Here is a 17,423-nt window from a genome sequence, read left to right on the forward strand (position 1 = left end):
CTGTGATTTGCACCACAGATTTCTGAACATTGACCGAAGAATAGACCTGTACGGGTAATGTTAGCTGCTACTTGATTTAAACGTCCTGGAGTAGCATCTGCTTTAATACCAAAGGCGGGTATAGCCCATGAGTGAAGAACATCGGCGGCGGTAATTAGGATACGAATATCAATATTAATCGGCAATACGATACGATTGTCCACATCTAGAAGGCGAAATGAACTAGGATTTATTTCATTAATAGGGATTATGTAAGAATCAAATTCTGTTAAGGAGAAGTCGGAATATTCATAACTTCAGTATCATTGATGCCCAATTGTTTTAAGAGTGATTGCTGGTTGATGAATTTCATCTAGTAAATATAGGAGTCGTAAGGAGGCAAGGGCAATGAAGATTAATGTAATGGCGGGCAGGATTGTTCAAATAGTTTCTAAGGTTTGTCCTTCTAACAAGTTGCGGTTAATGTATGTGTTTGGTAGAAGGGAGGCTAGTAGATAACCTACAAGAACTGTAATTATGGTTACAATGAGTATTGTATGGTCATGGAAAAATGTTATTTGTTCTATTACAGGGGATGCTGCATCTTGAAGACCTAGCTGATTTCAAATGGCCATTTCTAAGGAAGATGGTTATTCTTATATTTGGGGCTTAGACCCAATGCACTTATCTGCCACCTTAGAAGTTTGTTAGTAAGGGAAGTTCTGCGTAACTATGTTCTGCAGGTGGTAGGTTCTGAAATCATTCTAGAGACGTTGTTTGTTGATCTGAAAAGATTACCGGCCGAGCTCTTGCGAAGGCTTCTCATATAATAATTACAAGTACTAAGACGGCGATGAAAGAGAGGAATGAGCCAATACTTGATACTATATTTCATGTAGTGTAGGCATCTGGATAATCTGAGTATCGACGAGGTATTCCTCTTAGACCTAAAAAATGTTGAGGGAAGAATGTAATATTTACTCCTATAAATATCACTAAGAATTGAATTTTTAATCATGTAGGGTTTATTGTTGTTCCTCTAAATAAAGGGAACCAATGAATAAGTCCTGCTATGATAGCGAATACAGCACCTATAGATAGTACATAGTGGAAGTGTGCTACTACATAATAAGTGTCGTGGAGAACAATATCTAAAGATGAGTTTGCTAGTACAACTCCTGTGAGACCTCCTACAGTAAATAAGAAAATGAAACCTAGAGTTCATAGAATTGAAGGTGAATAAGTTATTTGTGCTCCGTGAAGTGTGGCAATTCATCTAAATACTTTGATTCCTGTGGGAACAGCAATGATTATTGTAGCTGCGGTAAAGTAAGCGCGAGTGTCAACGTCTATACCGACAGTGAATATATGATGAGCTCAGACAATAAATCCTAAGAATCCAATTGCTAGTATTGCATAAATTATCCCTAAAACACCAAAAGTTTCCTTTTTACCACTTTCTTGGGTTACAATATGTGAAATTATACCGAATCCTGGGAGAATTAAAATGTAAACTTCAGGATGACCGAAGAATCAGAATAAGTGTTGGTATAGGATTGGATCTCCTCCTCCCGAAGGGTCAAAGAAGGAGGTATTAAGATTTCGGTCAGTTAAGAGTATTGTAATAGCTCCTGCTAATACGGGAAGAGATAAAAGAAGTAATACAGCAGTAATTACTACAGATCAAACAAATAATGGTATTCGTTCTAAGGTTATTCCAGGAGTTCGCATGTTAATTACAGTTGTAATAAAATTTACTGCTCCAAGAATTGAGGATACACCAGCTAGATGCAGGGAGAAAATAGAAAGATCGACAGATGCTCCAGCGTGAGCAATGGCTCTAGAAAGAGGAAGATATACAGTTCATCCAGTTCCTGCACCACTCTCTACAATTCTTCCTGTTAATAGCAGAGTTAGTGAAGGTGGAAGTAATCAGAATCTTATGTTGTTTAGGCGTGGGAATGCTATATCAGGCGCTCCTAGCATTAAAGGCACTAGTCAATTACCAAAGCCTCCAATTATAATTGGCATAACTATGAAGAAAATTATAATGAAAGCATGGGCGGTAACAATTACATTATAAATTTGATCATCGCCAATTAAACTGCCGGGTCGACCGAGTTCTGCTCGAATAAGAAGACTTAGGGATGTTCCTACTATTCCTGCCCAAGCCCCAAAAATCAAGTATATTGTACCAATGTCTTTATGGTTTGTAGAAAATAATCATCGTTGCAAGTGTGATTAAATAGGGTGGCCGAAGTATTAAGGTGGTAGATTGTAAATCTATTTATGGTTAATAAACCCCCTATTAGGTTTTATAGTCAATATTTATGATGTCGGACTGCAATTCCGGAGTAGTAGTTAATATACTAAGACCTAAAAGATCGCCTTTTATTTATAGCTTTGAAGGCCATTAGTTTTTTTTAACTTAAAGTCTTGTTTAAAGGATGTTGACAGTTAGAGGTAAAATAATTATTCCTCTTAATGAAGTAATAATGAATATTGATCTAATTGATGTTTCTTGATTTTTTTTCATTAAAGATGTTCATGTTTGGTTATGATGGTTGATAATGAAGGCAGCATAAGCAATTCGTATGTAGTAGAAAAGAGTAATTAGTGCTGTTATTACTATTAGGGTGAGAATAATAAATGATATTTGTTCAGCAGTTTTTATAATGATAATTCATTTAGGTAAAAATCCTAAGAATGGTGGAAGGCTCCCTAGAGATAAAAGGCTAGTAAAAATAGCTAATTTTGTTGTTACAATGATTTTATTAGAAAAGGTTTGGTTGATATGAAATATTTTGTTTATTGCGAAAAGAGTCACAGCTATTGCTGAGAGTAAGGCATAAAATAGAAAGTAGAGAGACCAAGAGGAGCTAGTTTTTGTCATGTTATTAGAATAATGCAGTCTATTCAGAGTATGGCTTCTATTACTTCGGGCATTCAGAAGTGAAGGGGGGCTGCACCTATTTAAAAAGTAAAGAAATAGTGATTAAGTAGTATGTAGTCTGCAGCCCTATGTAAAGTAAAATGATTGCCATTAAAAGTAGGGATCTTGCGATGGCCTGTACTAGAAAGTATTTTAGAGCAGATTCGGTGTGACGTTGATTGTTGGTCTTTGAAATCAGGGGTATGAATGATAGGAGGTTAATTTCAAGACCAATTCAAGTACCAAATCATGATGAGGAGGTTAGGGAAATAAGGGTTCCTAACACAAGTGTTGTAGAAAATAAAAGAGTTTTAGGATTAGTGAGCATTAGAAAGAGAAGAATAGTCTTCATATGCGGGGTATGAGCCCACTAGCTTATCTTAGCTTATCTTTCTACATCTTAGTGTAAGGTGCACGCTGACTTTTGATGTCAAAGGTGAAAGTTTAATTCTTTTAGATGTAATAAGAGTATATTGAAATACTTGATTTATCCTATCACGATAATCCTTTAATCAGGCATCTTATTATTTAATAATTATTTATAGCGGTATATGAGAATTTAAATAGATCAATATTGTGTTATAATAATTAAATTTAGAAAATTATATATTAATAACAATTAAAACTTGAAAATCTATTAAATCCTCTTAATTAACCTGAGATACCTGCTAAAGGTATATTAATAAGCTTAACGTATCCAGTATATGCTAGTTTTTACAGCATATGTGTAAGGAGAAAATAAATATACTTGTATAGGATACAATTTTGTTTGAGGAAAAAAAAAACAAAATTGTATCCTAGACAAGGGGGAAATAGGGTTTATTTAATACTAATTTCTATTAATTAGACTAAATACATAATTAATTATTAATTATTTTAGCGTTATAAATTAATAATAAAGTATTATCCTGGCTTTTCTTCTCTTGTTTAACTAGTTGTACATGTAACCTTTCGGGTAAGAAGTAAGTGTTACCAATCTTGAGGGTGAGTAACAAGGTATAATGGTCGCAGTACTTGGTTTTGTTTATTGATTAATGTTTGAAGCAGTTAAGGTTTAAAGAGACCCGGCGAAATTCGTGCCAGCCGCCGCGGTGAGACGAGGGGGTTGAAGGGAAGAAATTAGTGATGGTTAAATTGTAGTTATAAGTTAAATTGGAGGACTTATTTTATTTATTTTTAGGTGAAATTATTATTTAGAATAGTGAGTTCTATATTTGAGACTATGAAATTATTTTTTAAACTAGGATTAGATACCCTATTATTTTTAATGTAAAATGTAATACCTGGGTAGTAGTAGTTATGTTCTTGAAACTCAAAGGATTTGACGGTATTTTAGGCTGTTCAGAGGAATCTGTCCCGTAATCGATAATCCACGATATATTTTACTTACTGTTGTTTAGCAGTTTGTATACCGCCGTAGTTGAAGGTATTAAGGAGAGGTTAGAGACCTTCATTACCTTTATTGAGGAAGACTTCAGGTCAAGGTGCAGCTTATCAGTAAGAGGAGATGGATTACAATGGAATGTTTATACGGATTTTATTGTGAAATTATTTGAATGAAGGTGGATTTGAATGTAATGTTAGTTATGTTGCTATTATGAGTAGGGCTCTAAGATATGTACACATCGCCCGTCGCTCTCATTTGTTTAGGTGAGATAAGTCGTAACATAGTGGGTGTACCGGAAGGTGTGCCTAGATTGAATTAAAACAAAATAGAGCTTGTTAGTTGAGCTATTCGTTTACATCGAGGAGGTTTCTGTGCAATTCAGATTATTTTGATTGAAGGAGATACTTATGTTATATATATATTATATTGAGGCTAAGTGAATCAACTTTAATTTATGTTATTGTATAGGGTATAGAATTAATTTGTTGATATTATAGTTAATTAGTACCGTAAGGGAATGTTTAAATAAGTGAAATTTTTTTTGGAGGAAGAAAACATGAAATGTTGTACCTTTTGTATCAGGGGACATTAAATAATATTATTATATAATTATTTCCCGAAATGGAAAGAGCTAAAATATTATGATACTATAGGTGGCATATTATTTATAAATTTTATTTTAGTGGTGAGATGCCTTTCGGTTTCCATTATATCTGGTTGTACAAGAACTGGATTTAATTCAGTTGCGGTTAGACTTGTTGTGAGTTTAGTTCATTATAGTTTTGCTGCGATTAACAGTAAGGGGGATTTGCTCTTTACTTTTGTTTATTTATAATGTGATTTTATATTAACTGAAAGATGTGAGCTTAGAAGTAGCTATCATTTGTAATTTTGTTATAACTTGTTTGAGTTATTTATCATATTTTATTACATTTAATTTATTATTGTACTATTTGTTTTAAATTAATTAAGACAATTTATAATGGTGTTATTAGTATATTGGTGAGAATGATTAAAGGAATTCGGCAAAGGTTTCCTCCGCCTGTTTATCAAAAACATGTCCTTTTGTTAAAATAGAAGGTCTGACCTGCCCAGTGAGGTTTTAAACGGCTGCGGTATTTTGACCGTGCGAAGGTACCATAATCATTAGTCCTTTAATTGTGGGCTTGTATGAAAGGTTGGACGAGTGGAAGACTGTCTTTATTTGTAACATTGAATTTTACTTTTGAGTGAAAAGGCTTAAATAATTTAAGAGGACGATAAGACCCTGTAGATCTTTATAATTAAGTAGTAATTTTTGTATTTGGCAATGAATGAATTTGCTATTTGATTATTGCGTTGGGGCGACGAGAAGATAAATAAACTCTTCTTAATATAATTACTTTTAAGTATTTTTATGATCCTTTATTAATGATTAATAGACTAAGTTACCTCAGGGATAACAGCGTAATTTTTTTTGAGAGTTCATATCGACAAAAGAGATTGCGACCTCGATGTTGGATTAAGGTTTTGTCTAGGTGCAGAAGCTTAGTATATAGGTCTGTTCGACCTTTAAAATCTTACATGATCTGAGTTCAGATCGGCGTGAGCCAGATCGGTTTCTTTCCTTTATTTAGTAAATAGTACTTTAGTACGAAAGGACCAAGTACTAATAAAATTTATTGTTGGGGAATAAAAATAATGGGCAATTACTTTGGCAGATAAGTGCATTAGATTTAGGATCTAAGGATGGATGAGCTAGTCCAGGTAATAATGTATTATGATTATATTATAGGTGTGGTTTCTTATTTGATTTTGATTATTTGTGTTTTAATTGGGGTTGCATTTTTGACTTTATTAGAACGGAAGGTTTTAGGATACATTCAAATTCGTCGGGGGCCTAATAAGGTAGGCATTTGTGGTTTACCACAGCCTTTTGCAGATGCAATTAAGTTATTTACTAGGGAGCAAGTTTTTCCTACTATATCTAATTATTATCCTTATTATCTAGCTCCTGTTTTTAGTTTATTTCTATCTTTGTTAGTATGGTTAAGAATTCCTTATTTAAGTATTATGTTGACTTTCTCTTTAGGCTTGTTGTTTTTTTTATGCTGTACAAGTATAGGTGTGTATACTGTAATAATTGCTGGTTGATCTTCTAATTCTTCATACTCTTTGTTAGGCGGCCTTCGGGCAGTGGCACAAACTATTTCTTATGAGGTTAGTTTAGCATTAATTTTGTTATCTTTTGTATTTTTAGCTGAGAGATATGGGTTGTTGAGTTTCGGTTACTATCAGGAAGAGTTATGATTCTTATGAATTACGTTTCCTTTAGCGTTAGTTTGATTCGCTTCTTGTTTAGCTGAAACTAACCGTACTCCTTTTGATTTTGCAGAAGGGGAATCAGAACTTGTTTCTGGATTTAATATTGAATATAGAGCAGGAGGATTTGCTCTTATTTTTATGGCTGAATATGCTAGTATTTTGTTTATGAGAACTTTATTTAGTATTTTGTTTCTAGGACATGATATTTTTTCTGTTTTGTTTTTTTGTAAGGTAGTATTTATTTCTTTTGGGTTTATTTGAGTACGAGGAACATTACCTCGATTTCGGTATGATAAATTAATATATCTTGCTTGAAAGTGTTTTTTACCTTTATCTCTTAATTATCTTTTATTTTTAGGGGGCATGAAGCTTCTTTTTATTTCTTTTTTAATTTAAGTGTATTAAATTGAGAATAAGTTCTTAGAGCTTTGCTCTGTTGTATGTTTTCAAAACATATGCTTATTCTCAGCCAAAGAACTAAGTTTTATTTAATAGGAAATCTCATAAAGAGGACAGGTAAGGCACAAATAGGAAATAAGCGAAGTAGATAACTGTGAGAATTTGACCTGTTAGAATATAAGGATCTTCTACCGGCCGAGCTCCAATTCAAGTTAAAAGGATTACTGTTCGAACTATAATTCAGAATATGATTTGATTAATAGGGTAGAATTGTAGTCCTCGTATTTTTCTAGTATGGAAAAATGGTACGATTATTAAAATGAGGATGATATTACTAAAGCAATAACTCCTCCAAGCTTATTAGGAATGGAACGAAGAATAGCGTAAGCAAATAAGAAGTATCATTCTGGTTGAATATGTACTGGTGTAACTAGTGGATTGGCTGGAGTGAAGTTTTCAGGATCTCCTAATATATAGGGGTTTCAAAGGGTGAGTAATATTAAGGCTATTATTATCATTAGAAATCCAATAGTGTCCTTAGTTGAAAAATAAGGGTGGAAGGGGATTTTATCTTGATTTCTGTTAAGGCCAAGGGGGTTGTTAGATCCTGTTTGGTGAAGGAATAGGAGGTGTACTATTGATATGACGGCTACAATAAAAGGTAAGAGGAAATGAAAAGCAAAGAATCGGTTTAAAGTGGCGTTATCTACAGCAAAGCCCCCTCAAATTCATTGTACTAATATTGTTCCTAGATAAGGAATAGCTGATAATAGATTTGTAATGACTGTAGCACCTCAGAAAGATATTTGGCCTCAAGGCAGGACGTAGCCTACAAAAGCAGTTGCTATCACTAAAAGTAGAATAGCAACTCCTACTCTTTAAGTATGAAGATAAAGATAAGAACCGTAGTATATTCCTCGGCCTACGTGTAAGTAAAGGCAAATGAAGAAAAATGATGCCCCATTGGCATGTAGAGTGCGTAAAAGCCATCCAAAATTTACATCTCGGCAGATGTGAATTACTCTATTAAAGGCTAATTCAATACTTGATACATAATGTATTGCTAGAAATAGGCCTGTAGCAATTTGAATAACTAAACATAAACCGAGAAGAGAGCCAAAATTTCATCAATATGAGATGTTAATAGGAGCTGGAAGGTCTACTAGGGCGTTATTCGCAATTTTAAAAAGAGGATGATGTAAGCGGATTGGTGTTGACATATGGCTTAGAAGGCCGAAGAGGACCTTGATATAATGAAGTGATCTTTACTACTGCAATTAATGTAATAAATAGGTATGTTGCTAATATAATAGTATTCATTAAGATTGATGTTATATAAAATTTCATACCGGGGATTTCTTGGTAATTAGTCATATAATGATGAGGATCTGGTAATGAAGTTATGTTTGGTAGCAGAAGAGGATCGATAATTATTATAAGAATTATGAGCAATGGAACTAGAAAAATTAGTAGGAAAAGATTAGGTGTTAGAGTAAATATTTCATTTGATGCTAGTCTTGTAACGTAAATAAATAGAACTAATATACCTCCTAGAAAAACTAAAAAGAGAATATAAGAAAATCAAGGAGATTCTCTTATAGTTGAAATAGTTAAGCAGGTGGTAATAGTATTGACAATGAGTATTAATCCCATTGATAAGGGATGGGATATTTGAATTAGAATAAATCTTAGAACTACTAAAATTATAAGTAATATTCAGGTTATTTTAATTTCAAGAGATAGTTTATTAAAATATTAGTTTTGGGGACTAAAGATAAGTTTATACTTTCTCTTGATGCCTTTAGAATTTTATTCATTAATGGTTTACAAGACCAACGTTTTAATTAAACTATAAAAGCTTATGAAAATATTATTTATTTTGTTTTCTTGTTTTCTAATTATTTTAGGAATAGCTTGTTTTGTTATTCAACGTAAGCATTTATTGATAGTTTTATTAAGACTCGAATTTATTGTGTTGATAAGTTTTTTACTTTTGTCTTATTCTCTAGGAAGCTTGTATGTTGAAAACTATTTTTGTTTATTATTTTTAACTTTTAGTGTTTGTGAAGGTAGTTTAGGTTTATCAATTTTAGTGTCTATTGTTCGAACTCATGGAGGTGATTACTTAAATTCTTTAGTCGTATTACGATGCTAAAATATTTAATGTTTATATTGTTTTTAATACCTTTGGGCTTTAATTTTAAATTATGATGAGTTGTTCAGTTTTGTCTTATTAGTATTTGTTTTTTGTTTATATTAAGAAATAGTATAGGACTGGTTCCTTGGGAGGTAGGTTATTATTTGTGAAGAGACAGCCTGAGATATTCGTTGATTTTATTAAGTATTTGAATTGTTATTCTTATGATTATAGCTAGAGAAGGCGTACTAAGAAGTTCATTTTATACTACGAGTTTTATTAGTTTAGTTTTATTATTACTTGTATTACTTTATTTGAGATTTTCTTCTTCTAGATTATTTATGTTTTATTTATTTATTTTTTTTGAAGGCTCATTAATTCCTACATTATTTTTAATTTTGGGTTGAGGTTATCAACCTGAGCGAGTGCAGGCAGGCATATATTTGTTGTTTTATACTTTATTTGCTTCACTACCACTTGTGATCGGAATTTTTTATTTGGAATATGTTAGGGGTAGTTTATTGATAATTAATATGAGAAGTGTAATAGATCTAGGCATTACATACTATATATGGTATTTTACTTTAGTTGTTGCTTTTTTAATTAAAATACCTATATTTTTGGTTCACCTTTGATTACCTAAAGCACATGTTGAAGCACCTGTAAGTGGTTCGATAATTTTGGCGGGAGTTTTATTGAAGTTAGGGGGATATGGGCTATTACGTATTCTATATTTTATAGAAAATGTGGCTGTAAATATAAATTTAATTTGATTTGGTATTAGAGCTGTGGGTATTTGATCAGTTAGATTAGTGTGTTTACGACAGGTTGATGTAAAATCTTTAATTGCTTACTCTTCTGTTGCGCATATAGGGTTAGTATTGATAGGATTATTAACGATGGGATTATGAGGATTTAGAGGCGCTCTTACATTAATGATTGCTCACGGCCTGTGTTCTTCAGGGTTATTTTGTCTTGCAAATATTTCTTATGAACGTTTAGGGAGTCGAAGATTGTTAATCAATCGAGGAATACTAGCTGAGCAGATGTTCAGGTTCTGCGTTGATAGTTTCTCAGGCATACAAATTATCTATGTTTCATCAGAAGAAGTGCAGTCAAACAGCAAGAAATTCGAGAATTATCAATGCCAGATCATATCATAGATTTGTACCTCTGACGCAAACACAAATCAAATATTATGAATTGTCACAACCAAATGAATTTACTGATTGCAGAACTTCAGTACTTGCAGAACATAACATGTTGTCATTTGCACTAATGATACCGTAGTCTGTATTTACCACGAGAAATGGCGGATTGGGAGAATTGAAGATATCTGTCAGGACGATCTTGTTCACTTTTTCCATCCCCATGGCCCAAGGATCTCTTTTAAACTACCTACGAATGACAAGGTGTGGGTGCCAATCACTAAGGTTCTCCGGAAATTCTCACTCACAGAGTTCACAACTCCTACAGGTCGTACTTTCAATATCAGTGCCACACTCAGTACATAAATTAGTCAACTGTTTACCTCACTGATGTCTTAACAGCAGCGCTATAGGTAGAACAGACATAATAGACGCATTTCGTTTTTTAGGTACAATATATGATTCATAAATTGTGCACACTTTATCCATTTAACATTACTGTCGTGTTATTTTTACTTTTGCTACAAAGTTCCACGCCTCATGGCGCTTCATGATATTAAGTCCCAGTAAAGAAAGAACTTATAATGCGGAAACAAATCAAGTCTCAGTGATGCAATTTTAGCCACGTGTTACTGCAAATGACAACAAATTTAGTCTCTTTTGTGCAAATTTAAGACTTTTCACTTGTGTCCTTCCTGAGATATTTGATGGTGAAAATACACTATTTTCGAAAATTCGTAATGTTTAAAAATTTCCAAAAAATCAAGTATATAGTTCTTAAATCTGAAACTTGGTTGGGGCATTGTGTATCATCTTGTCTCTATGTAGACAAAAAATTGAAGGTGAGTCTCATTCATTTCGTTTCAAAATGTACATTCCAAAACGGCCATTTTTAGGTTTCCAACCTCAATGTTCAGAGCATTTGTTCTCGACGTTCTAAAGTACGTCTCAATGTGCACAGAACACATAAAATTGTCCATTCCATTATCTTTCATATGGATTTGGTTTGAACTCATTATCTTTAAAACCTAAAAGGTTACAGCGTTTAACGGAATCCTCTGAAAAGTTCAAAATAAGCTCCGGCGCCTATACAAAATGGCCGCTACGACAAAATCTGTGCGGCTAAAAAAAAATGAATACCCGTTTTCAACTCCCAGTATATGGTACAAACTTAGTAGTTTTGGCGAAGTTTGTGCTCAAAAGTAGGAGACGTATTAGAACAATGGATTGCCGACAAACACCCTTTATAAACGTATGAGATGCTTTTTATGTAGCTGTCTCGTAATTTTATCATTGTGTCAATTAAGGAAGTAAGAAAATTGTCAATTTAATGTGACATATGGATGTTGCACAATACTTTAACCTTAGGAGGTGAGAAAGACACGTCAAATAAATTTTAGAAACATGAGAAACTCTGGATAAAGAACAATTGTTAAAAGACATTGCCTGTTTAAGATAGAGGGCGTAGGAGGGATAGAACCCTTTCATAGGGAGTAACGAAAGGAACATAGACACAGGTGTACTGTAATTTTGGGTGGTCCAGTTTTTGGAGGTGGAGGGCGAAGTGTACTGCCCATGGAATAAAAGACCATGTTTAAGGGGAGTGTGACTTCTACCGCATGGAAACTGAAAAATATGCGAAAAAAAAAGAAATAGGAATCATTATTCTAAGGACAAAGATTTTAAGAATGAGATAGTTACGTGTCACTTTTTAAAAGTTAATGTATTGCTCCCCATACTGAGAGACCTTACATAGCATTGGAGGGAATTGTGTTGTTATTTTGAGCAAAGAACCACTTTAAATAGCCGTGTGAGATGTTACGCGTTTTGTTAAGACCTTGCCACATACGTAGAGGGGAGAGAAAGGGTGGCCCTTCTTACCTGAGTTTGAAAGAGGAAAAAGACTGAATGAATTGTGTAAGCAAGACAACTTTCACTATTGTGCTTTTTGGAAGAAGTGTTCAAACAAGATTTCTTTAGGTATTTTCACATAAATGATTTTATCCTTTTAAAAACTAGAGTAATGAATTAATTATTTATGAATATTAATGAAATGATAATGAATATTAATGAGATGGTAATGAATATTAATGAGGGGGTATTTTATGTATTGATATTGTATTTTCAGTAGCTGATATGGGATTTTAGCATAGAATATCATCTTTTGGATATTGTATGGGTCTAATGGTGTACGAAGCTTAGAGGAATGACAAATTGCATGTATTTGTGATTAGTTTGTAAGTGGGTACATATATGTGTAGCTGATATGGGATTTTAGCATAGAATATCATCTTTTGGATATTGTATGGGTCTAAGGGTGTACGAAGCTTAGAGGAATGACAAATTGCATGTATTTGTGATTAGTTTGTAAGTGGGTACATATATGTGTAGCTGATATGTGATGTTAATATAGAATATCTTCTTTTGGATATTGTATGGGTCTAATGGTGTACGAAGCTTAGAGGAATGACAAATTGCATGTATTTGTGATTAGTTTGTAAGTGGGTACATATATGTGTAGGTGATATGGGATTTTAGCATAGAATATCATGTTTTGGATATTGTATGGGTCTAATGGTGTACGAAGCTTAGACGAATGACAAATTGCATGTATATGTGATTAGTTTGTAAGTTGGTTCATGTATGTATGTATGTATAGTGGTTTTGATATCGGACATGAATATATGTATCATATTGTAGACATATTATCTTTCGTTTGCATGTAAGTGTTTTAAGCATGTGTTGTTGGTTGCGTAGCTTTAGGGGCTATACTAGACTGGATGCAAACACCTAAAGTGTTTCTATTCTATTAATATTGGATTGTAGCCTTATTTTATCGTATTGTAGAGCTGTATATGTTGTTGTGCTGATACGCTATGTGAATGCAAACACATGAATTGATTCCTTATGTATATAGATTACCTTGAATACCATGTTAGAATGTATATAATGTGATTTTTACGTATTTATGCTCTCGTAATATTCATTGGATCGTTTGTTACTCAAACTCCTTATTTATTTAACCTCTCGTAATATTCACCGGATCGCTTGCTAAGCAAGCTCCGAGGAATTATGTTTCGAAAAATACTAAAATGTGTGAGCATACCAAAGATGTTACCTCAAAATGTGAGCATGCCAAAGATGTTGTACGGATATTTGAAGCACAAAGGATATCACTGTGTTATAAGCATTTACATATAGATATCTTTTCACTACAGTATTCTAATGTCTTATATTGATACCTTTACTTACTTCTAAGATGCTTGTTCATCGTATAGTAGACATTATGGCATCATTATGGTTTCCAACTTGGAATCATTTATTGTAGGAACATAAAATACGTATAAATAACCTTATATGAAGCATACGTATTCTTTCTTTATCTTATATAGAATACAGATACTTCGTATAATATCAATATTTCTTTCGAGAAATAAAACATATTATTATAAATTGTAACGCTTTATTCTATTTATATACTCTACAATATTGTATTTTGGCATATTGATATACATATTTAAATAAGATATTTACTATACTTAGAATATTCTTAATAACTTATTGACATATTTACATTATATATACGTACAAGTAGCAGCAGATAGGAAAACTTATGCACATATTTGATGATATTATGACATCATAATACCTTTAGACAGTCTACTATTTACATATACACAGAATACCATTCATTTCACGCACTTAATACTTTGATAACCATATGGCAATGTTCTATAGTCAGTAATACTGTTATGATTTAATCGTCGTCTTTTATTTTGAACTTTTTGATGTGTTTTAGTTTCAGACTTGGATACGATGACAAACCCAGGCTTACGAACAATTCTTCCTGGATTTTGTAACTGTTTTTTGTCAGCTTTATCTTGAACTAGTTGATAAAAATGATCAAAGTTAATTTCTTGTCGTGTACGATGATTTAAAGTAATTCCTCTAATTTTAAATACATAATCTACTTTCCCTGTTTGAACTTCTTTCATTCTATAGGCATAATTTTTTGGTCCTAAGCCTATAAAGGCATCAATTTCCCAGCCATCAGGAACTTCATTAGTTAACTGACCTAAATAGGAACCCAAAGAAAGTGGAGGCTTTTCATTACGTTGCTGCACAAACATAATACTATCAGTGTCGCAATACAATACACGCTCAGGATCTATAGCTGTTAGTAACTCATAAAGTTTTAGACGTGCCCAAGAGGTGATGAAGGCTGCAAGGACAACATTGGAAAATTTCCATGGTTTGTTTTTGTTTTCAATGTTTTTATATGATACAATGAGATGCCGCTCTCCAATAGGCAATACAGTTTTTACCTCATATTGTGGTGCCCATAGATAACTTAAAAATTTTTCTGGAGTATCTACAATTACAGATTGAGATAAATCTGTTCTTTGTCCCCATTTCCCATACAAGGAATTGAGAAATATTTTGGAAATATATCTTAGACCAGGATTTGATTGAATGTTATTTTCCGTTAACTGAATGCATTCATGTTCATAATAGTCTGCAATATATTTTTCTTGATCTTGTTTACTTTTGCACCAGCTAGGAAATCCTGAAGACTCCTGTTTCATTTTTAAGAAGGAATTGACATAATCTTTAAACAAATTATCTTCTGATCCGGATAATTTGAATTCCCAAATTTCGATAATTTGTAGAATTTTGTATCCGAGATCTAAAGCTACATGAAGTTCAGGAGTACAGTATGTACCAGTAAGGACACGCTCGGCATCATTATGGATGCAATTGTTCTCACTTTGTTCCATACACGTACGACATAACCCAAACAAAAGGCGATCATTACATGTATATGGTAAAATTGGAAAATATAAGTCTTTGGGAGGCAAGATACTACATTTCACTAATCCATGAATACTTTGCACTTGTGGAAAGTCAGGCCCCTTGTATATTATAGGTTTACCTATAGGCAATGGCTTACGTGCCATTACCCACGGATAAAGACTGGTAATATCATAATATGCCACAAACTCTTCGCTGGTACATTCGTACAAGGCATTAAAACATTCCACCATGAAAACTATCTTTAGGTACCAGATGGTTGACAAGATCATGACACTGTGTTTGAATAAACTGTTGTAATTTTTTATCATTTTTTACCATGAGGTCCCATTCACATTCCCACATTTCAATGACATTAAGATTTAATTTTTTAAGAAATGCTATTTTTGTGGTGGTGTTTTCATACCGATCTTGTACTGATGTACCTTGCTTAGAGGATGAATCTAGGGACACGTGTCGTAGTGTAGGATAACAGTTTAAACACCCGTGATAGTAACATCCATGAAATTCGTAAACTGTATTTGTTTCAGTTTCAAATCCATCAACCTTATACTTCCCAAATCGTTTTTCCAAACCATTTTCAGAATGAAGAATTTTATTACCAGTAGTACGTTCTAAGTATCGCAGCCAGTACATTGCCTTCAGACTTTGACGATCACGATGGTCAAACCCATAAGGTGGAATAATTGGAATAATTTCTTTGGGTAAATATAAGGTACGATATGTTAGTATTGCCAAACTAGCAATAGTTGGTGCAGCGATAAAACATTGGATACCATTTGTTTTGTCTTCAATTAAGTTTGAAAATTTAATGACAGCCTCTGCTAAAATTTTAACATCATTCCGACAATATTCAATCATTTCCTTTTGGAGATTATACTCCTCATTACTTGCAACACGTTCTTTGTGCCATATGATAAGTTGCTCTCGATCTTCAGTGCTCCTTGAATCAGCATCAAAATATTTTAGATCAGGAATTTTGCCTATATAATTTTGGTTTTCTAATGTATTAAACAAGTACGGAAAATCTCCCTTTCGTAAATTTGCAGAAAGACCTAACGTCTTAGGTAATTTAGATAATTTAACTCCCATATACAAATATGTGTCACGAAAGTAAATCTTTTGTCCTAAACGCATTTCAATAATTTTTTGCCCTGACATTATTACTTCAGGTGTAAAATGATGGTTTATGATCAAAGTTTTAGCACAGAATTGCATATCATAATTACTGCCATTATGGGAAAGCACAATGATTTTTTAAACATTGGTCGAGTTATTAATACATGATTAACAAATTCTTCAATGTTGTGAAAATCAAACGAACGGAATCCATTTTTATCGCCGCATACAAAGCATGTATCATCAAGCTTCATGTCCTTACACTTGTAACAAGCATGAATACAATTTACGAAATTTACGCGATGTTCTTGTTCTCCTTGTTCATTTTTAGGAAGCAACATTGTTTCTACATCAAAGATAATGTACAAAAAGGTATCTACATGTTGCATCATAGCCGTTTGAACAAAACAAATATGGTCATCTATTACATATGAGTAACATGTTTTACAATAACGTTCACCACATTCATGTTGAGACCTGCGTGAACGCATGTCAATCATATCACCACATTGGACACAAATTTTCTTTGTTTCGCATAAACTTTTTCCGGAAACATTTATTGTTTTATGATTAGCAAAACATTCTTCTGAAGAAAACAGTCTATGACAATTAATGCATTCACGTTTAATATTATTATCATTATTACAAACATTGTGATACTTTTCACACATTGGGCATTTGAAGTTACACTTATGATTTTCTGTACGATGATAACCTTCCAAACAATACTGACAATAATTTTTCTTGTTTAATAGTGTTGTAATACTAGTAATTAATTCATAGTGTCCCTCAGTATACAAAATTAAAATTTTCTTTGATGCATATATTCCAGGATAAATTACATTGTAGTTTCGAGTTAAACGATTTTTTTCGTAAACAACAATTTGATAATGAGGTGCTAGCTTATTTTGAAACTTTTTTACATCATCAATAGTACATCCATCATGGATTTCAATGTCAACTTTAGCACTAACACACAAATCCTTTGCTTGTTTCATCAATCGTTCAGAATGATTTTTCAATTCATATACGTAATTATAACGATGATCAGCTCTACCCATTCCAAGAATAATACTCTTGGGAAGACAATACACATCCTTTTGTACAGGAATAGTACATTGATGCATGTGTGTTACAAGATCAACATATTTTGATGAACCCATAGTTCGTCCCCTACCTTTACGTAAATCAACAATATGAATTTTG

At 32.9% G+C, this 17,423-nt stretch overlaps 1 pseudogene; it reads left to right on the plus strand.

Annotated features, from left to right (window-relative positions):
* Positions 1–8,381: 8,381 nt before the first annotated feature.
* On the plus strand, positions 8,382–11,492 carry LOC145666174 (NADH-ubiquinone oxidoreductase chain 4 pseudogene; annotated as a pseudogene).
* The last annotated feature ends 5,931 nt before the right edge of the window (positions 11,493–17,423 follow it).

This window comes from Thermobia domestica, chromosome 12 (genome assembly GCF_964235325.1).
Source record: "Thermobia domestica chromosome 12, izTheDome1.hap1.1, whole genome shotgun sequence".
In the NCBI taxonomy this organism is placed as follows: Eukaryota; Metazoa; Arthropoda; class Insecta; order Zygentoma; family Lepismatidae; genus Thermobia; species Thermobia domestica.